At 45.3% G+C, this 23,095-nt stretch overlaps 1 long non-coding RNA gene across 8 annotated transcripts in view; it reads right to left on the reverse strand.

The window, feature by feature from the left end:
* Positions 1-1,760: 1,760 nt before the first annotated feature.
* Positions 1,761-23,095, reverse strand: part of LOC143668764 (uncharacterized) — a 68,594-nt gene continuing 47,259 nt past the window's right edge. Inside the window, exons 2-8 of one of the 8 annotated variants that reach the window (XR_013168544.1) lie at positions 11,915-12,060; positions 8,154-8,271; positions 7,577-7,740; positions 5,005-5,661; positions 4,823-4,894; positions 2,242-2,545; positions 1,761-1,834 (exon numbers count right to left, since the gene is read on the reverse strand). This is a non-coding gene — a long non-coding RNA (uncharacterized LOC143668764). Of the gene's footprint in view, positions 2,546-4,822; positions 4,895-5,004; positions 5,662-7,576; positions 7,741-8,153; positions 8,272-11,914; positions 12,061-23,095 lie in introns of all 8 variants that reach the window. The other 7 variants (XR_013168548.1, XR_013168543.1, XR_013168542.1 and 4 more) reach the window with 7 other exon arrangements.

The raw sequence follows: 23,095 nt of genomic DNA on the forward strand, positions 1-23,095 counted from the left end.
CCAAGTCCCCATGGAGACATGGCATAGGCATCACACTGCAAGTTCTTCGGGCCAGCAGGAAATCCCAGTTGTATCCTTCACCAGAGCCAGTTAAGCCGCTGAAATGAAATGGATGCTCGGTGAGATCCCTACCTAGGTGGGTCTGATGCTCAGGTTAGGAGGAGTCAAAGATGAATGAGATTCAGTCAAGGCCCTCGAATGGTTGATGGGTCACTTACGGGAAGAAGCAACGTTCCGGCCCCAAAGTGAAAATCCACAACCAAGAGTCTTCAGACTTTGCTTGTAGATAAGAACACAGTTGGGCGGCGGGCAGAGAGAAGACACGCAGCCAGCACTCTCGCTGAGATCCCAGAGATTTTTACAACCAGACCCCCCCACCTCACCCCCGGAGGCTCCAGGGCTGTAACCACCGCCTATGTGTAACTACTACTTGGCTGTCGATATCCACTTCTTTATACCTGGCTTCTCGCACCGGCCACCTGCCCTCTGACCCTTTTCCCACGCCCCCGGCTCCTCCTTTGTCTGCAGCGCCCCTGGGTGTGCCCTCAGCTTCCCACACGTACAGACAGACAGACAGACAGGGCAGGGCCGGACAGTGGGGCGGGGCCGCCCCTCTCCCATTCCGCGCCGCAACCCGCACCACCCTATGGGGTCGCGGGGCGCGCGGGCTCCGGGCCGCGGCCGCCAGGGGGCGGACGAGAGCAATTCCTCGCCCCCCACCCCCGTCGAAGGCCCCCTCCCGTCGGTGTCCCCCCGTGTCCCCGCACTCACGGACTGGCTCCCGGCGGGGGTCGAGGTGAGCGGCGGCGGCGTGCAGGGCGTCGAGGCGGCAGCGCAGCGCGGCGGTGCGGTGGCCCAGGGCGGCCGCCTGGCCCCCGAGCTCGCCGAAGATGTCCCCGGCGCCGCGCGACAGCTCGGCGAGCTGGCCCAGCAGGCGGACGAGGGCGCGCGCGCTGCCCTGCTCCAGCGAGCACAGGGGCGGCCCGGGCCGGGCGGCGGGCCCCACGGCCCTCTGCGGGAAGGGCATGGCGGCTGCGGGCGGCTCAGGGCGCAGGCCGGGGGCGCGCGGCGCGGGGCCGCATCCCGCACAAAAGGCGGCCGCCCGGACCGACGGCCCCGGGCTTCGGGGTCCGGCGACCGCTCCCGGCGTTTGGGCGAGGGCTCCGGGGACTCCGCGGGCTCCGAGCTGCAGACGAGGTCCGGGCTCAGGGGATCCGGGCGGAGGTTCTGGGGATCGGGCGGGTTACGAAGTCCAGGGGATCGGCGGCGGCTCCGGGGGATCCCGGCCGGGGAGCCGGGTCCGGATGGGGGCTCCGGGGTCCCGCGTTGCCCGCGGCGGGGGCGGATGGACGAGCAGCCCCGGGCGGGACGCGGCGAGCGGAGGCGCGGGCCCCGCCGAAGTTTGCAGGCGGCAGGAAAGCGCCGCGGCCCCTCGCGCCGTCCCGATTGGAGCTGGAGGAGGAAGCGGGGGAAGTGCCGCCGCCGCCACCGGCCGCGAGGGAGGAGGGCGGGCGGGCGGGGAGAGGGAAGGGGGCGGAGGGAGGGCCGGCCCGAGCCACCTGCGGCGCCCGCGGGGAGGGCGGCCCGCGCCCGGCGCACCCTCCCGGGCTCCCCTGGGCCACCCCCGCCCCTGGCCGAGCCCCGCGGGAGGCAGGACGGTCACCGCCCCCCCAGGCCAGGCGGGACCTGGCGGGGAGGGAAGGGCGGGACCCTGCGCTGCGGAGCTCACCTGCGCTCACCTGCGCTCACCTGCGCGCCCTGCCGAGACTCCGGGGCCCCTCCTGGAGGGTCTCTCCTAGTTTCCCTGTGGAAGGCGGGCAGGGCTTCTGGGCCGCTTCGGGTGGGTGGAAAAGAGAAAACCATCAGCCTGTCCGGCAGCCAGGGGATCTCCAGCCGAGTAGGAGTCCGCTCCCAAACGCGCCCCAATCAGAGACACCTCTGAGGGCCTCTTTTTGGGTGGCTTCGAGTGGGTTTTTTTCGCAAGATAGTTTTTCATTTGGCTTCCTCCTCCCCTGACTGGAAAGTTCCGGACTGAAATGGGCTGAATCTGGGTTTCTATCTCCAAGCACCTGAGTTGGGGGACCAGGGAAGCAGAACCTAGAACCCTGAATTCAGGGCCTGAAAGACCCGTAATCTAATTGCTGCTGAGTATGGTCGTGGGACAGCGCTGACTCAGGCCATACTAGGGGTATCCGGGAAGACTGAGTCCAGTGTCCCGAAGCTAAAATCCACTGGCCTCACCTCTGTGTGTGCTTAGAAGAGGAGTCTGGTTCTTTGGTTGCCAACTCCAAAAACCCCTCCTTGCTGTGCTGTTGCTTCCAGACCAGGAATCAGTCTCCCATCTGGGCTGAGCTTACTACATAGCTGGTCCCCTCACTCTGGGAACCCAGAAATGTCAGGCATCTCCAGATACGATTCAGCAGATGGAAGCATGCTTTGGTCTTTCTTACAGCAACTCGCTTGTGACAGTGTGGCTAAGTCTCCTGCCTCATTCTCTGGACGTCTTCAGGGTTGTGCAGCCAACTTGCATCTCCATGAAGCGTGCCTGAAATGTATGCAGCCTTGTAAAAGCATCTGGCACCGTGTAAAAGTGTGGTTTTCTCAAATGTTTGTTCAGTGCCCTTGTATGAGGCCTGGGCTAGAGATGCAAGGATGTATGTACACAGCTGGCCCAGCCCTGGCGTCCGGCCGCCCCCGACCTCGTGGGTCATGTAACAGCTTTATTGAGATGTAATTCTCATACCTACCAACTCACTTTATTTTAAATGTACAACTCAGTGGTTTTTCAGTATATTCACAACAGGGTACAAGTATCACCACCATCAATATTAGAACATTTTTATCACCCCCTGCTATGGGTTGGACCCCCTGTTATGGGTGTCGCCCCAAAAGATATACTGGTGTCCTGTACCCCCTGTGGCTCAGAGTGTGACCTGATTTGGAAGAAGGGTAGTTTGAAGTGGAATTAGTTAGGGTGGAATTAGCCCCACCCTAATTAATTCTACCCTGATCCCGTGTAATTGGTATCCCTATAAGAGGGAAATTTGGACACAGAGTCTTATGCAGATGGAGGCAAAATCGGAGTGTTGTTGCACAAGCCACAGAATGCCTGGGGCCACCAGAAGCTGGAAGGAGCAAGTGAGGCCCTGCTGACCTGGGCTTGGGAATTCTGGACTTGAGATGTTTCCATTCTTTTAAGCCACTCACTTGGTGGTACTTGGTTATGACAGCCCTAGATAGCTAAGGTGCACCCCCACCCAATCCCCAAGAAGCAGGACACTTTAGTTGTCACTCCCCTTTCTCCCCATCCCCTCCCCACGGGACCACCACTAATCTGCTTTCTCTGTATATAGATTTGCCTATTCTGGACATCTCATACAAGTTGAATCATACAATACATGAGCTATGGTGCATGGCTTCTTTCACTCAGAGAAGGGTTTTCAAGGTGCATCCATGTCGTGACATGTCAGTGGGTCAGTCCTCTCTGTGACTGGATAAGAGTCCTTGTATGGTGCCGGACACTGAATGATAGTCCTTGTATGATGCCGGACACTGAATAAGAGTCCTTGTATGGTGCCTGAGTTTGCCAGCTTTGGAGGCCGAAAGACTGACCTCCTCCAATGCTGTAGCTTCCCCACTGGCCGGCAAGCCTTGGCGCTCCTCGGCTTTCCCATCACCTCGCGATGTCCTTTCTCCCTGGCTCCCACTTACTTTCGGCTTCTGGCTGCTCTAGCTATGACTGAATTTCTTCTGTTTAATAAAGGACGCCAGTTCCCTGGGTTAAGGCTCCCCTTCATTCATGTCAGCCACACCCTAACTAAAACAGCGTCTTCAAGAGGTTCCATCACAGCCACTGGAATGCAGCCTGAGACCAAGAACGTGTGTTTTGGGGAGCACATAATTCAATCTCCCACACAGGGGTACACCATAATTTATTATCCATTCACCAGTTCCTGGACATTTGGGTTGATTCCACTTTTTGGCTTTATGAATATGCTCTTTTGAACATTCATGTGCAAGCAAATTTTATGTGGATATACATTTTAATTTGGGAGACTATATCCCCAAGAGTGAAATTGCTGAGACTTACGGTAATTCTATGTTTAATCTTTCCAGGAACTGCCAGATTTTATTCCAAAGTGGCTGCAGCGTTTTACATTCCCACCACCATGAGTGTGAAGTGGCATCTCTTTGTGGTTTGGATTTGCATTTCCCTGATAGCTAATGATGTTGAACATCTTTTCATGTGTTTATTGGTCATTTGTGTATCTTCTTTAGAAAAAAACGATGTTCCTTAGGAGAAGTGTCATTTCAGATCCTCTGCCCCTTTTAAGATTGGATTCTTTGTCTTTTTATTATAACGATTTGATTATTTACAAATACCAGATTCAAGTCCCTTATCACTTTTAATATTTATTAATTGTTTCAGCAACTTGCTGTGGTTAACTTTTGTTCTTTAATTTATCCATTGTTTCCTCTCACCCCTTGAGACTATCTTCTTGGTTGGAGAAGAAATATGACGTAACTACATTAACTGATATAAGGGGAGCAAAGATATCTTTGTAAATTTATAAACCTGGGGCAATATGAATACAGCTTTTTGGTGAAATGACTTCGCTGTTCCAGAGCAAAATATGCATAACAACAATGTTGACTAAGCAGGATTCTTAGGGTGCACCCATAAAAACAACTTGATTTTTTGTTTGTTAATGTCCTACCACCCCTTTGAAAAACTGCTCAGGGAAGATAGTTCTTCCACAGAATGTCCACTCACACGTTCCCATGACTGCTCTGTTCCCTCTTAGGTAACAGAAAATCCTACCTTCTTTTGAGAGATGAAACGCACTCTCCATTCAGGAATTAAAATCTTGGCGCCTTCCCCAGCAGGGACTTCCTGGGGACAGAAATCAGGCGAGGATCCTTTGACTCACTTGCTAGCACAGGGTAGGAGGTGGGGGCAGGAAGTTTGCCCCCCATCCGGGTACTCTCTGACTGGCCTCTCACCTGCGGACCTGGTGGAGCTCCGAAGCTGACTCTTGCAGGAACACTTCGGTGCCTCCTCACTGGGAGTGCTGGATCTCGCATTTCCTGGAACCCAGGCAGTGAATTTTCTCCAACTGCTTGCTGTCCCCCAACTGTGGTTTTCCTCCTGTTCTCTCATCACAGCCTTGTACTCTCAAGGTCCTGTCAGCCCTTCAGGGAGCACTTTTAGGCAGAATTCCTTTTAAGTGACCCCAGCCAACCTTCCTACTCTGGATTCCATATATGCATATATGGTCCCTAAAATTCATGTACTTTTGTCTTCCTGTTGGAAGGCGGGGCACGTACCTGCCAGGTACCTGCATGGCCATCCGCTGAGTTGCCCTGGATGCTGCAGCTTCCTCAGTGGGGTTGGGGACCTCCTACCAGGCTCCAGGGTTAGCCGCAGGTGCCCCTGCCCGTTGGGGGTGTGGGCAAGACTCTCAGCTCTGCTGAGGAACCCTCACAGTCCCTTCCTCCATCTGGTCACCTGACTCCCAAGCCCCCACAAACACACATACTGTAGAGAGGAGCATCTCACCAGGCCCATCTCCTTTGAAACTCACACACCATTGTCTTCCTCAGAACTCCCATTGGTGATGGACAGCTATCATTTCTGGATGCATCCTTCACTACTTCCTGCTAAATAACATATAAAACCAATCAAAAACATAGTGCCAACCTATTCCAAGAAGTTAGTGCCCCACACTAAACTAGAGGGAACTTGGAAAAGGAAAACTGACTTGGGAGAGTTGAGATCCGGTGTGTGGCGGGCAGTTAGAGGTTTGAGCATGGGATTAGGCAAGGTCCGGGAGCCGCAAACTAAATGGAATGCTTCAAGCCATGAGAATGGATGCTCTAAGCACAAAAGATTAACAGGGATGGACAAGGAGAGACCTGAGTGCCTCGCCAGCCCCCAGCCAATGGGCAGGAGCAGAAGAAAGGAGCATGGAAGGAAAGGGGGGAGGAGGAAATCGAAGTGGCGACTTTCACCGATCCCAGGGGTCCCAAAGGCTGAAGAATGAGAGCATGGTCATGGAGCAGATGGAAGTAAGTGGGAAAGGGGCACTGGTAACATCCAAAAGAGCCATTTCATTAAGACAGTAGAGGCAGAAACCAGTGTCAATGATGTTGGGTAGGGCGGATGCAAGGATGAAAGAACCAGAACATTCAAAGAGAAAACTGCAGTGAAACAAAGCTCAAAAATGGGTTAGATGAAGCAATATTATCAAAAGTTTTTCCCCCCAGGATAGTGCTGGGAAACAAGGTGTGGCTTGTTAGCTGCCTGCCCTGCAGCCATCCTCCCACTTTCAGCTGGCAGGACCCAATTTGTTTAACCAGAAATATATCCAGCCTCTTGAGATAAATCATAAGTCATCTGTTTTGTTTGTCTGTTTGCAGGGGCAGAGGGGCAGGGGGAAAGTGCATGGTCTCGGTATCGAACCTGGGTCTCCTGCATGGAAGGCAAGCATTCTACTGCCGAACCACCGAACCACCCGTGCACCCCCAATCCCATTCTGTTTTCATTTTTTGGTTTTTTTTGCTTGTTTGTTTGTTTCCCATTCTGTTTTGACAGTAATTGGTCCATGGGGTGGATGTGTGGCCCAGGTATAAGCCAATGAATTGAAAGCAAAGCCTTAGGAACACTTGGGGTGGGTGGGTGGGGAAGGCTCTCTATCTCTCTGGTCAGACCCCTGCCTCCAGCCTTTGGATGCACACATATGAGGGTGTGATGTCTGGAGCTGCAGCAGTATCTTGAGTCCAAGGGGAGAAAATACCCCCTGGGCCCCCTGGGCTTCACTCTCCATTGGGCATCCAGAAATCTTCTTAAAATGCAAATCTGATTGTGCCCTTAGCCAACACAAAGGTCTTCAAAGCTTTTTCGTTGCCTTTAGGATTATCCTTAATTTGGGCCACAAAGCCTGGGAAGGAGGGGCGATCCCTGGCATTCTCCCACCGTGTTCCTGGTCCCTCCCCTGTGCTCCAGGCCAAAAGCTCCTCACTGGGAGCAGCCTCCCTACATATTCAGTATCTCTCTCTCCCCTCCACCCTTTCCCCTCCAGTCTCTCCTCCTCTTCCCCCCCACCCCCTTCCTCTCTCCCTCCGAATCCGAGGGAAGTCCAGCCCCTTTGATCCCAGTCTGGACAGCTAAAGCTCTGCAAAGCCGGCCTGACTCGCCCTGCCCAGCACTCTCCCAGCCCAGGTGGTGAAGATGAGAGCATTCTCCAAGCAGCCCCCTCCAGACACAGCAACAGAGCCTGTCCCCACAGAGCCCAACCTGCAAAGAGTACCAAGGGGAAGAAAGTGTGACCCAAGACCAGTAAGAGCCGAGCCTTGAGCGGGGAGCACAGTCACTGCCCACAATGAAGCACTGGGGTGGGTGGTGTATCCCAGCATCTCCTCTCCTCCCCCACCTTCCCATCACCTGCCGGGACCTTCCATTGGTGGGAGCCTCTGGGCGAGGTAATCCATAGGGTCCAGCCTCCCAGAGGCTGGATGGGGAAGGGGCAGAGGCAGATGGACCTCAAGCAGAACAGCCCACGCTTTTTGCACTCACCATCCATTCCTGCTCTTCCTCAAAGGAGAAACTCTTATGCCAACATCTGGGAAACACCCTGAGTCACTCACAGCATGAAGTTGGTTCAATCTTCTTCCCCACAGGACTTCAATTGTAATGTTAACTCTTAGGTACTTCATGGAGAGTAACAGGAAAGAGGGAAGCTAAAGAAAAAATCAATTAGCCTAAGTCATGCATCCACCTCTACAGTTAGCAATGAGGTCAAAAGTTGCCAGCACCTAGCACATTTATCAGTTTGAGTGAACCCAACTGCTATGGGTTGAATTGTGTTCCCAGAAAGGTATATTAAAGTCCTAGTTCCCAGTTCCTGAGAAGGTGAGCTTACTTGGAAAAGGGTATCAGAGATGGAACTAGGCAAGATAAAATGATGTCATACTGGAATAATAGGAGCACTTAGTGCAATAGAACAGGACAGGAGACACAGACAGATCCAAAGAGAAAAGGCAGCCATGCCATGGCAGAGGCAGAGATTGGGCTATGCCACAAGCCAAGGAGAGAGGCATGGAGCAGATTCTTCCCTACAGACCTCAGAGACCCCTGTGTTTGAGATGTCTACCTTCCAGAGCTGTGAGAGAATAATTCTCTGTTGCTTTGAGCCTCCTGGTTCATGGGACTTGGTTCCAGTAGCCCTAGGAGACTAAGATGCCAGCCTTCATTCCTGCAGGATCTGAGTCCTGGGGACAACAGTGCTCCCTTGGCAACCATGTTTCCCCTTGGTCATCAGCCATCCCATGCCCTCCTTCCCTGACTCTCCACTAGTGGCCAGAGGAGACCCAAATGGCCAAGGGGTCGCCTTCACTTCCAGGTTAATGAAACCAAGACTGTGTACTCTGGCAAAAGACCCTTTCCTTCTTTATGTAGAAGGACTTCCAATCAAAACCAGCTGGCAGGTGAGCCTTAGAGACACTGCCTAAAAGTCAGACCCCTCCGGTACACACAGGGCACAGGAGGGCAGAGAATGGATGGATCAGGGAGGGCAGCAAGTTGAAAATAACCAGCAAGGGGAGAAGAAAGGAAAAAAGAGACCACCATCCATCAGGGAAAGAGGGTTGGGAGGAGGGGCTGACTGACAATCTAAGTGGGAAACACATCATGAGTTTTGGATATGACAAGCTAATAATTTAAATAATTATACCACCTGGCAGACCATCCAGATGGAACTATCCAACAGGCAGCTGGAAATATGAAAAAGGCTCAAGTGAGAACAGGCTGCGCAGTATACTTGGGAAAGGTCTTTATAGTGATAAAAAAGGAAGTTCAGAGAGGAGATGAGGTTTAGATTCAGCAAGGTATATGGACCAGTGTTTTGGTTTGCTAATGCTGCCAGAATATGATATATCAGAAATGGAATGATTTTTAAAAAGGGAATTTAGCTACAAGTTTACAGTCCTAAGGCCATAAAAACATCCAACTAAGGCATGCAGGGAAAGATAACTGTGCTGGTTTGAAAAGATTTCATGTTTTGATCCTAATCCCATTTTGTAAAGGCAGCCATTTCTTCTAATCCCTATTCAGTACTATATGTTTGAAACTGTAGTTAGATCATCTCCCTGGAGATGTGACTCAATCAAGAGTGGTTGTTAAACTGGATTAGGTGATGACATGTCTCCACCCACTTGGGTGGGTCTTGATTAGTTTACTGGAATCCTATAAAAGAGGAAACATTTTGATGAATGAGAGAGTTTCAGAGAGAGCAGAGAAGAATGACATAACCATGAGAAGCAGAGAGTCCACCAGCCAGAGACCTTTAGAGGTGAAAAAGGAAAACACCTCCCGGAAGCTTCATGAGACAGGAAGCCAGGAGAGAAAGCTAGCAGATGACGCTGTGTTCACCATGTGCCCTTCCAGCTGAGAGAGGACCCCTGACTATGTTTGCCATGTGCCTTCTCACTTGAGAGAGAAACCCTGAACTTCATCAGCCTTCTTGAACCAAGGTATCTTTCCCTAGATGCCTTTGATTGGACATTTCTATAGACTTGTTTTAATTGGGACATTTTCTTGGCTTTAGAACTGTAAACTAGAAACTTATTAAATTCCCCTTTTAAAAAGCCATTCCATTCCTGGTGTGTTGTATTCTGGCAGCTTTGGCAGACTAGAACAGATTTTGGTACCAGAGAGTGGGGTGCTGTTGCTGCAGTTTGCAAATACCAATCGTGTAGGAACAGCTTTTTAAATGGATAAGGGGAAGAATCTAGAGGAGTTGTGAGAAGCTTGATAGAGAAGACCTAGAATGCTTTGAAGAGACTGTTGATAGAAATGTGGATTCTAAATACACTTCTGATAAAGCCTTAGACAGAAATGAGGTACATGTTATTACAGACTGGAAGGAAGACTTGCCTTGTTTTAAAATGGCAGATAATCTGGCAAAATTGATGAGTGGCTTTGGCTGGAAGGCTGATTTTAAAAGTCATGAACTTGGATATTTAGCAGAAGAGATCTCCAAATTAAATGTCGAAAGTGCAGCCTGGTTTCTCCTCACAGTTTATAGTGAAATGCGACAGGAAAGAGATAAGCTGAGAACTGAACACTTGGGTACAAAGAAACTAGAAATTGATATTCTCAAAAATTCTGGGCTTCCAGGAAGGGAGACCCCAGAGAATAGTGCCCCACGTGAGATCTTGGCCAAATGTGAAACCAGTCAGCCATTTCAGAGAAAGCCAGGACTGGACATGGAGTTATCCAGGAAGGACTTGTGGAAACTCCCTATGTCTGATGGGCATGATTCAAGGCTACTGCATAGAAAGCCAACGAGAGTGCTGTGGGACCTGTATGACCAGAGCTGCTGCCAGTCTAGATTGGGGGCTTCACAGAAGGGTCACACTGGAGGAAAAATAACTTCCGAGGTAAAACCTTGGAGGCTGAGGTCTGAAGTCAAGAAGCCTCGGGCCAGGAGAGCGGACCCACCCAAGACCATGGAGAGGATGAATTTGCCCCAAAGGCAGAGAATGGGCCTTCCACTTCGTTGCAGTGGAAGAGTCATGCCACCTCAGACCTTGGAGCGGGTGAAGCACATTCCTTGGGGTTTGGGGAGAGACTGGCTGCCACCACATGGTGGGGTTGAGTGTGTGCCCTGGAGATGGCAGACAGCACAGGTGCGGCCCCAATGCTTGGAGAGGGTGGAGCCTAGAAAAAGGTGGTCTCCCCAATGTCCCCCAAGGTTGCATTCGGAGAGACGCAGGCCTCTGTGTAGGCCCTTGGAAAGGGTGGCACCACCACTTTCTAAAGCCCCGAGGATAAATGACTCTCAGATTTCAAAATCTAATGGAATTTGCCCTGCAGATTTTCGAAACTGTATGGGTTCAGTGACCCCTGTGTTCCTTCCTCCCTATGGAAATGGGTATATGTTTCCTATGACTGTTCCTCCTTTGTATGTTGGCAGTAAATAACATGTTTGAGTTTTAGAGGTCCATAGCCTGAAGAGAATTTTGCCTTAGGACAGACCATGCATGTAACTGACTTTGTACTGGTTTTAACTTTGTATTGTATTTGTATTGTTACTGAAATGGTTTAAGGTTCTCTGATATTGTTATGGAAAGAATGTACTTTGTATATGGGAAAACATATCTTTCTTAGGGTCCAGAGGATGTAATGCTGGTTTGAAAGGATGTATGTACCCTAGAAAAGCCATGTTTTAATCCTAATTCCATTTTGTAAAGGCAGCCATTTCTTCTAATCCCTATTCAGTACTATATGTTTGAAACTGTAGTTAGATCATCTCCCTGGAGATGTGACTCAATCAAGAGTGGTTGTTAAACTGGATTAGGTGATGACATGTCTCCACCTACTCGGGTGGGTCTTGATTAGTTTACTGGAATCCTATAAAAGAGGAAACATTTTGATGAATGAGAGAGTTTCAGAGAGAGCAGAGAAGAATGACATAACCATGAGAAGCAGAGAGTCCACCAGCCAGAGACCTTTAGAGGTGAAAAAGGAAAACACCTCCCGGAAGCTTCATGAGACAGGAAGCCAGGAGAGAAAGCTAGCAGATGACGCTGTGTTCACCATGTGCCCTTCCAGCTGAGAGAGGACCCCTGACTATGTTTGCCATGTGCCTTCTCACTTGAGAGAGAAACCCTGAACTTCATCAGCCTTCTTGAACCAAGGTATCTTTCCCTAGATGCCTTTGATTGGACATTTCTATAGACTTGTTTTAATTGGGACATTTTCTTGGCTTTAGAACTGTAAACTAGAAACTTATTAAATTCCCCTTTTAAAAAGCCATTCCATTCCTGGTGTGTTGTATTCTGGCAGCTTTGGCAGACTAGAACAATAACTTTGACTCAAGAAAGGTCAGGGGGTCCAGAACACCCCTGTCACCTGGGAAGGCATGTGGTTGGTATCTGCTGGTCCTTTGGCTTCTGGTTTCAGCTTTCTCAGGGGCATTTTCTTGCTGCATCTCCAGATGCCTGGGTCTCATGTTGGCTCTGTCGGCTCTGTCGGCTCTGAACTCTCTGAAATATTTCCTTTTATAAAAAAATTTTTTTAAACATAGCAACATACAAACACTAACATTCTTACCATATGATCATTCCATTCTTGGTATATAATCAATGACTCACAATATCATCACATAGTTGTATATTCATCACCATGATCATTTCTTAGAACATTTGCATCAACTCAGAAAAAGAATAGAAAGAAAAATAGAAATAGAAAGGAAAAAGAAAAAAAAATCATACATACTGAACACCCTACCCCTGCCTTTCATTGATCACTAGTATTTCAATCTACTAAATTTATTTCAACATTTGTTCCCCCTATTATTTTTTTATTTTTAATCCATGCTCATCTGTCCATAAGGTAGATAAAAGGAGCATCAGACACAATGTTTTCACAATCGCACAGTCATATTGCAAAAGCTATATCATTATACAACCATCTTGCAGAAACATGGCTATTGGAACACAGCTCTACATTTTCAGGCATTTCTCTCCAGCCTCTCCATTATGCCTTAACTAAAAAGGTGATATCTATATAATGCGTAAGAATAACGTCCAGAATAACCTCTCGACTCTTTGAAATCTCTCAGCCATTGACACTTTATTTTGTCTCATTTCTCCCTTCCCCCTTTTGGTCAAGAAGGTTTTCTCAATCCCTTGATGCTGAGTTCCAGCTCATTCTAGGATTTCTGTCCCATGATGCCAGGAAGGTTTACACCCCTGGGAGTCATGTTCCATGTAGAGAAGGGGAGGACAGTGAATTTGCTTGTCGTGTTGGCTGAGAGAAAGAGGCCACATCTGAGCAACAAAAGAGGTTCTCTAGGGGTGACTGTTAGGCCTAACTTAAGTAGGCTTAGCTTATGCTTTGTGAGGATAAGTTTCACATGAACAAACCCCAAGGTTGAGGGCTCAGCCTATTGCTTTGGTTGTCCCCACTGATTGTGAGAATATCAGGAATTCTCCACATGGGGAAGTTGAATTTTCCCACTTTCTCACCATTCCCCCAAGGGGATTTTGCAAATGCATTTTTATTCACTGTTCAAATCACTCTGGGATTTATCGGGGCATCACTCTGGACAAACCTACAAAATCTCATGCCCTACACAAGGTTCCATGTACTTATGGTGTTCAATTAAACTAACCACATAAGTTGTATTAGGAAATGCACTAGTCAAAATATAAATTTTGTACCAAATAAACATTTTTTGCTTTTGTCTCACACATAGGTTAAAGTTTTAAAATATGAATTACCATCTAAAGTCTTTCCTTTTTAAAGGAGTCCAGTAAACTAATCAAGACACACCTTAAATGGGTGGAGTCACAGCCCTGTCCAATCAAAGGTCACATGCACAATTGAGTGGATTATATCTCCTTAAAAACAATCTAATCAATATTGAATCAGAATTTGAAGAGCAAGGCTTTTCTGGGGTACATAACAGTTTCAAAGCACATTCCTGGGGGCTTTCTCTCACTTATCTTCACCCTCACAATCACGCTGTGTAGTAAGTAGGACTGCCTCCATTTTTGAGATGAGAAAACAGACCCTGAGAGATTAAATGACTTTCTCAATTGCACAGGGACAAGGGGATGGGTTGTTGGGATCACCAAGAAGAAAGAGTAGACAGGGAGATGAGTTCTGAGCACCTCTTATATGCCATGGATTCTCCTGGGCACTTGCATATGTCATCTCACTTAGTCCTCAGGTAATGTGACATTACATCTTATTGTACCCACTTCAGAGATGAGGTAACTGAGGCACTCAGTAAGTTAAGTCCCCTCCCCAACATACCAAAGCAAGGGAACCTCAAGTCAAGGTCTGAACCCAGGTCAGGGACCAAGATCCTGAGTCATTCAACTCTGCAATGCTCCAAGGACACACATTTTAAGATCCCAAAAAGATCCTAAGAAAGAAATAGTGAAGGGCTGCTCAAAGCAGTCTGAAAGGCTCCAAAGCAACCTAATATCTGGGAAGTCAGGAAGGAGAGTTTTTCTTTGGGAGAGGATCTGATGTTGTGGAAAACACTGCCTCAGATTGGCTGTGTGATTCTGCACCAATCATGCAGCTTAGCCGGGCCTCTATTTCTTCAGGACATCAATGTCAAGGCACCTTCTCCACTTCCAAACTTACCTGCATTCACATTCATCGAAGGAGAACTCCAGGTCTATTCAAAATCATCTACCCACCTGTTTTTTCTGTACTTGCAGCCTCCGGTATTCAGCTCCAACAATTACCTCTTTTTTTTGGTCTTCAATTTCTCTTTCTCCATCTGCCACTCAGCTTATACAATATGCACGTCTCTTTCATTAAATGATTAAAACTCCTGTCTTTCTCATGATTCCCTGTTTAACTAGCTGCCACCTTTTTTCTCTCCTTTCCTGAAGCTAGTGAAGCTTCTAGAATCGGCTGCATTAGAGGTCTCCAAGTCCTCTAACCAACACGCTGCAATCCGACCTCACTCCCGCCCTAGAAATGGCCCTGCAACGGTCACCAAAACCCACTGCTTGCTGTCATCCTTGACTCTGTGCTGCCCCTTACATTCTTCACCAGTCCTACTTTCTTCAGACTTTGTTTCCCAGGTTTCTGCCATGCTCCTCTTTTTTTTTTAATGCAGTTTTATTGGGATATATTCACACACCATACAAACTATCTGAAGTGTATAATCTCTGGCTCACCGTATTGTCATATAGTTTTGCATACATCCCTACAATCAAATTTAGAACATTTTCACTACTCCAGAAAAGAAGTGAAAAGAAAAAGAAAACCCAAGTCCTTCCAAACCCCTTATCCCCACCCCCACCATTTTGACCCATAATATTGTTATGATACATTTGTTACTGTTGATGAAAGAGTATTAAAATATAACTGCTAACTGTCGTCCATACTTTGCAACAGGTATACTTTTCCCATACACTCCCTATATATTAACTCCTTGAAATACTGTCATACATTTGGTCTAGTTCATGAAAAAAGTTTTTTATATTTGTACAGTTTATCACAGACATTACCCACCCAAGATGCACTGTGTCATACATTCCCAGGTTTTAACCTCCAGCTTTCCTTCTGGTGACATACATGACTCTAAATTCCCCTTTCCACCACACACTCCACTCAGCCCTGTTAATTAGTCTCACGATAACGTGCCACCATCATCTCCATCCATTTCCAAATGTTGCATTCCACCTAGTTAAACGTTCTGACTAGGTTAAGCAACTGTTCCGCATTCTCTAGTCTCATTCTATGTCCTGGTAATTTGTATTCCACATTTTATGTCTATGAGTTTGCATATTACAATTAGTTCATACCAGTTTTGTGTCTGACTTATTTCATTTACGTAATGTCCTCAAGGTTCATCCATGTTGCCCCATGTTTTAGGACTTCATTCCTTCTAACTTATGCTCCATATTTTTACTCACTCTATCCCATATATTCCTAGTTTTTTTCTGCACCTATGCAGAAAACATGGCTTCCCTCTTCCTGGACCTCTAAGTCAACCCATGGACACTCTAGGAGTTGATTTGCCTCGGTTCATAAGGCTCCCTGCATGACTCATCCATCCTAGGACTTCAGCCCTCTCTTACAGGGTTCACAGCTCAGTAATACCACTTAAAGCTGTGTGGCTTCAACAAAGGCAGTCCACCTCTTATGTCTCATTTCCCCATCTGTAAAATGAGATATTAATAGGATAATCTTGTGGTCACTGGGAGGTGAAATGAGTTACAACGTCTAAAATGCTTAGACAGTGGCTAGTACATAGTTGATGAGTTCTTGGTAATTGTTTGCTATATAACTAGATTCTCTCTCTCTCTGTCTGTCTGTCTGACTATCTCTCCCTTTCTCTCTCCAAATAAGTTTATTCAACTGAAAAGGAAAATTTTTCAACCTGAAATTCCCATATATATGCTCAAAACTGGGCTCCTCTCCTCCATCCACAAAACTGCTCTAGCTTCTGCATTTCCTGTCCTTAAACTAACCCCCCACAGCATGCCCGAGTCCTCCTCCAGAGTGAAACCATCCATCAGTCAGCTTGCTTGGGATATGATTGTTCACTTGGCCACAAATCTGCCACCCAACTTCTATTCCTCCACCCTGTCTATGAGCATCCCATGGGGCATAGCAAATGCCATCCTGAAGGCATAATCTACAGTGCTTCCAGGCTCTGGTCCATGAGTAACCAGAAAGGAACTGCGGGCATCTGTGATCAAAAGAGAGAAAACAGTTGTAGAAAATGAGATGCAGCAAACATCCTATAAAATCTCAACCAGCACAGTTAGAAACAAATTTCTATAGTTAGTGAACTGTAATATGTGACATTCACAAAAAGTAAGGACAAAGGTCCATGAAAATCTGAATCAGAAATAGGGCAGAAACATTTCACTTAACCAGTCTCACCAATACCTTATGGAGAAGGAATTGGAAGTTGAAGAACTGCCTTTTATTTTCTTTTTGGTGTGCCTTTTCCATATTTATTCATTGGTTAATTGTTTAGTAAACAATTTCTGGTTTGTTTTAACAGAACGGATTATTCCCTGTGGAACTGTTTACAACCAGTGGCCTTTTGAGAACTCAGCTGGCCTTCATCAACTAAACTTTCAACAACTCTGTAAACCCATTATCATTATTATTATTTTATTTTTTGGCTAGGAATGCTATTTACTGTAGCTTTCTTGAGAAATTCCTTTTAAAGCCATATTGGTTTGGATGGATTATATGGTGAAGTTATCTCAATAAAAATATATTTTTAAAAAACCGTGTTGGCATACATGTTACCACAATAAAATTCAAAAAGTAAAACAAAATATGTTAGGAAAGAAACTTCTTTTTTTTTTTTTGCTCTCATCGTTCATTAAAACTTTATAATTGACCATAGTTCCCATTTCATTTTGGTTTCTATGAAGCTTAGCGACAAATTCATCCTGCAGTTCCAGTGTCTGGGCCAACCCCTCACCAACCCCCACTGCCACCTTCATTATTAAACTTCTATTTTCCGTGGTCGTATATATATTTTTTGTTTTAATTGCGTTTATTCATTTTCTTACATGTGAAAAAAAAAAGCTGTCTCAAATTCTTGCAAAGATGAGGTGTGCTTTGAATTTAATTTATTGATAATTAATTACTTAATATGGGTGCTATCATCCCATTAAGCCATTTTATGATTTTTAACATCCTAAGGTTGCATACATTGTGTAGGCATTGTCAGTAAGAGGGACCAAGAAACTGCAGTGGCCACCACACTGCCCAGACTGGACAGAAAATAAAGTCCCTAAATCATGTCTGCCCTGGCTGGGCATACCAAATCATTTTCTCCAAGCAGGAGGCTTCCCTCTTTGCCAGTGCTTATGCTTCAAATATGGCTTGATGAGATGATGATGTGAATTAGATGGATTTATTATTCAACAAACTAATATTATCTGCCTTTTCCAATTCCCAGTTGAGACTCCTGATTCTGTGCCTCTTTCTCCCCTTCCTCCCTCCCATGGCCATTGAATCATTTCATTCTTCATTCTCCAAAAGCAGAAATGGGGAAAATATGACCAAGTATGAGGCTATAAGAATTGTGTACTTGAGACAAGAAAAATTTCAAAGACCAATTCTCTATAGTCAAAATGGAAACTTAGGCAGTCTTTTTTTTTATTTCAGGAAGCTCTGAATAAATGTTTCTTCTAGAATTATCTATAGAGGTTGCTTATATTTCCTAGAGGTAGTAATTATCTACGCCGACCACTTCGTTTTGACCATGAAGATCTAAGCTCAGGAAAATTGTTCTCCCAAGTTATAGAGAGGTCATTTTAACTTTAAGTTCCTTGCTTGGTTTTTTAGTTTTGTTTTTTGTTTTTCTTTTTCGGTTGCTAGTTAAGCCTAATATATGTATAGAACATTCTTAGAAAAAATAAATATGTAAATACAAGCAAGTTATACCTTTCTTACTTATAAAGTCTCCAGGAAAAAATTACACTGTGGAAAAAAATGTGATTGTGTTTGTATAAACATTTGTTTCCATTTTTCTCACATCTCTTTGAAGGGGCTACTTGTAATTCTTGTTATTTCTTTTGAAAAGTGCAAAATGTTAGCATTTTTCATAAAGTTTTATTATGCTTCAACAAACAAAAGACAAGGGGATACTATCAAGAACAGAAGAGTACATCATTCTGTGCAGGATTGCTTGTAATACTGCCCTTCCCCAAGGATCAAAAGTAAACTCAAAAAGCTTTTCCATCAATGTGGGAAACCATAGCATTCTCAGAAATGTCTGCCATCAAAAGTCCTGGTCAGAGCTGGCTTTATGGTGAAGGAAATGAAGCTGAGCCTCCTGACCCCTGAGCAATGTATTCACAGGGTCACATGTTTTCATAAAATTTGTGAGTCAATTGTTTGAGTGTTTTTTCGCTTGAAAAGGCACTCCAAAATTGTGTGAGCTTCCAGCTGCGTAAAATATGGATCTGTCCCTTGTCTCAATGAAAAGCTAGTCAGCAGTTCATTTTTTCTTCAAAGTAGGACTGTAACTACAGCAAACCAGCTCTCTTCTGTAAACACCATTTTAATTGCATAAAACTGAGAAAGAATGTGTGTCTATTTAGACTATTTCTTTTAAGGCTATTATTAAAGCAATGTGGAAATAAACTCTGAAATAAAGTTTATTTTTCCCCAATATTTAAATAAGTTCAAGTGTAATTCCAATAATTAACTTTTAAATTTTATTAATAGTTTAACCATAACTCATATTAGCTAATAAATGAGGAGAACTTGGCAACAATTCAGTATACGATTAATATTTCATACACACAAGTGGATTTGTAAAATTTGTGCCTTTAAATAGGTAAAATAATGTTTCCTGCAATGTCTCTCCATTCTAAAACAAAATATACTTTTAAAAATAATCAATGTATTCACCCCATAAAAACCTGCATGTCCATTATGAATTAGTAAGGAGATTAAAGTCTTATCAAATCAAAATACTTATAGAATATGAACATCTTTCACTAAAATGCACATTTACTGCACCTTCAATTCAACAATTACAGCCCAACTGTGCTAGCTAATCTTAGCTGCCAGGAAGTTAGAAAGGAAGAAAGGTAAATTCACAAAAGAACTTGGTACCCAAAACCACCTAAATGTTTGTGGTTCATCACCAACACCTCAAATTATACTAAGGAACCAACCGGCAGCCCAAGGGAAACATATATTACAATTCTGAGCAAGTTGTCATTTTATTCCTTGTGGCTTGTGCCTCACAGCTGTGAAGTGGTTCTTTCCTGTGTGAGCTGCAGCTTCCAGAAGGCCCCTTAAGATGTGCCACAGACATCCAGCCTGGAGATCTCAAAGACCATTTACCGTCTGCTCCCGGTAGCTGTCCTGGGGCCCTTCCCATAGCAGGAAATGATAGCTCGACGACTGCGCTAAGCCAACTCTCACTGCACACTGCGCAGGTGAGCTTGCCCACAACCCCTGCACCTGGGTCAACGTCCGTGCCCTGTCCACAAAGTTGCTTATACTTGAATGTACCAAATCCATAGTTGAAATGTGCAGTGAAGTGATTTTGCACCTGGAAATGAAGAGATCGGGCCAAGCATCACAAATTCGGGGATGGAAGGTAGGATGGAAAGCTGACAGTACCAGACAGTGTCCTGAATCCGATAATGACAGTGATTCCCAGGCACCTCATGCGCCAAGGCTGGTCACACACGACCTCACTTAATATCCACAAGCAGCCTGTGAGCAGGTTGTTTACAGGTGAAGAAGAAGAAAGTGAATAGCTTGTAAGAGAAAAACAGACTCACCCCATCTGCCTCAAGTACCTGCACTTGGAAACATTATGCCAGCCTTTCCCAAAGTTTGGAACAGTGTCTCTGGCATGATGCTATTTGGTGCAGAGTTGACTCCTTAAATATGGAGAAAGCCATGACCTTTCAATGGGCTTCCAATTCTTATTTTTGTATCAAGAAAATAAGGAAGAACTGAGACCAAGTGGCAGGCTTTGCTTTTGGCAGACAGTGGTAACTAACTGGAATTTAGCAGGTTTTTTGGTGAAATGTATTTTTATATGCTTTATGTTTATGGAAAGTGATATAGTTTTTTCCATTAGCTAATGAGACAAAGTTTTCTTTGTGAGTAAATATATTTAAGTAGTGAGCATATATACATAAAAACATTAGGTACATGGAGTGATGTGTATTACAGCTAGGCTGCAGTCCCCACGTGTCCAACCCCAGACTAATCTGGGTGTCGCTATAAAGGTACTTTGTGGATGTGATGAAAGTCTATGCTCAGTTGACTGTAACTAAGGGAAAGGATCCTGGAATTTGGGTGGGCCCTCTGTGACCACAAAGGTCCTTCCAAGGGAAAAGAGGGGGGTGAGAGTGTCAGGGCCAGAGGAGCAGAGGTGATGGCGGAGGCAGGGGTGGAGGGAGGGGCTCACAAGCCGAGGAACGTAGTAGCCTCCAGGAGCTGGAAAAGGAAGGAAGCCCTAGAGCCTACAGAAGGAGCCCACTCTGCTGGTGCCTTGAAAATACCTATAGGCCAGCGAGACTGACTTTGGAATTCTGCCCTCCAGAACTGTAAGAGAATAAAGTTGTGCTCTTTTAAGCCTCTTAGTTTGTGGTGATTTGTTATGGCAGCAAAAGGAAACTCAGATAATTGTCTATGATTTTTGTTAGTTCACCAATGACAGAGTAAGCATCGGGATGGTGCCTGGTTACAACGCCTGCCTGGAAACCCAAGGGTCAGACTTTTTAGACCATGTGGAGAGAATACCACTCTTCTCCCTAGATTTTGAAATATATTGGACTATTTAAGTTAAAAATTTTACTCGTGTGGGTGGGCCACGGTGGTTCAGCAGCCAGAGTTCTCGTCTGCCATGCTGGAGACCCGGGTTTGACTTCCAATGCCTGCCCATGGAAAAAGAAAAAAAAAAAAAAAATATATATATATATATATATATATACATACACATATATTACCGGTGTGTAGTAGATCAGTACACACATGAGGGTGGATGGGTGGTTGGGGGATGAGCGAGTGAGAAGGAGAGATGCCCCCTGCAAGCATGCCTTTGTTATGGCATCTGCCTAGAAGTTGTTCTCCTTCCACCTCTATTCTAATCTCTGGTTCGTTGTCTAAGTGCTGGTTTGATTCTTGTCTGGAACTTTGATCCTTATTTGAACTCACAGCATTGTACAAGGAAGTACTTCATCCCATGTTGGGCATCAACTTCCAGTTACTTTATTTGACACTTATGCTGGACTGCAAACTTAGAATCACAGATGCTTAATATTTTAAATATTATAGAACTTTAGATTATTCTTTAAAATAGTATTTGCAAATGTTTTAAAAATCACACAGTACCAAAAAAGTACTGAGCTTTTCTTAAACTCCAATTCCGCTCTCCAGAAGCAGGTGTGTGGGGAGTGAAAGGGAGAGGGGGCTTACCCTCCTAGGGATGTTCTGTGCATATGAAGGCTCTGTCTTCATCCGTATGATTTAACAGTAGTGTTCTGTACACTGTGATACACCTGCTATTTTTACTTAATCACAGTTAATAATAATACTTCTTAGGGTTGTGTGAGAGTTAAATGTGTTAATCATTTGTCCCTCAGAACACTATGAGGGCTTGTTAAATAAGTTACATATTCTCTTTCAAAATGAAATTTCTAAAATTTTAAAATAATTTAAAACAAGAGACTCCACCAGTCATTACTTTTTATTATGCCGCATTCTTTTCAAATAATATTTGATAGTATAAACATATTTTACACTCCGATAATCAACGTAAGCTTACAATTTTCATGGTTTTTTATAAAATTATTTTGTGTTGAGTTTGTCATTAATGATTCAGCCATATTCTTGTAACTTTAACATATTCTAAAATGCATGAGTCATAGTTCCCTGATATTGAGCATTTGTGAGCTTTCACTGAAATACCACTAAAATAAAATAATTTTTAAATAGGAAGGGATCTTAGAAGCCACGTTTCCTCATTACAAGGAAGTCCTTCTGATCCTGCTGAGTGCTGAGATCTGCACTGTTCACCAACCAGCCCTTTCCCTTCCTGGCTATTCCATTACAAGTTCTGTATCTGTAAGGCCAGCTGACCCTGCCCAGGCTAGCCAGTGCTCTCCCCTGTGCCCATAAGAACCTATAAAACTTAAAACATCCACATACATTTCTTTAGAACCAGGATATCCTTATACTCATGCAACCTCATCAAGTATAGTTGTCAATTTCAAGAAATTTAACATTGATATAAAGCCTAGTTGCCTATATTCCATTCAATTATCTCAGTAATGTCTGTCTGGGCATTTTTTCCTCCATTATAAGATCCTGTTCAAGAGCACATAGTACATATAATTGTCATTGTCTCTTTAGTCTCTATTTTTGTTAAATTGTGGAACATATATACAGTGTAAACTTCCCTACCTCAATGTCTCTCAAGTACCCCATTCAGTGGGTGCACAGTGTTGAGCTACTCTCACATATCACCTATATGTGATAATCCAGTTTGTAGAGAACTTGATCACCCTTCCCTTCCATAAGACATCACACTGATCCATTGCAATGATGGTACTATGCTGGTTGGACCCATTGTGGAAGAAGTAGCAACTACAATAGACTTATTGGTAAGGCATTTGCATGTTTGACAGTGAGGCGAATCCAAGAAAAATTTGGGGGCCTTCTACCTCAGTGGTAGAAGGCTCACCTTGCATGTGGGAGAACCAGGTTCAGTTCCTGGACCATGCACCTCCCCCACCCCAACAAAAAAAGCTGCTAGTTTTGAGTGGGCACTAGAGGAGGCTCTGCAACAGGAGCAGACTGTTGTGCAAGTTGCCCTGCCACTTGGACCATATGATCCAGCAGGTCCAAAGATGCTAGATGCGTCAGTGACAAATAGAGATCCTGTTTGAAGACTTTGGCAGGCCTGTGTTGGAGAATCACAGAGCTGGTACTTAGGAGTTTGGCTTTCAAATCAGCACATCTAGATTACAGTATATCAAGGATTAGAGTGAATATCACTCAAGGACTTGAAATCTCTTCTGGGGAAATGCTTAGTACAATTCTACCACTAAA

This window comes from Tamandua tetradactyla, chromosome 25, assembly GCF_023851605.1.
Source record: "Tamandua tetradactyla isolate mTamTet1 chromosome 25, mTamTet1.pri, whole genome shotgun sequence".
Classification (NCBI taxonomy): domain Eukaryota; kingdom Metazoa; phylum Chordata; class Mammalia; order Pilosa; family Myrmecophagidae; genus Tamandua; species Tamandua tetradactyla.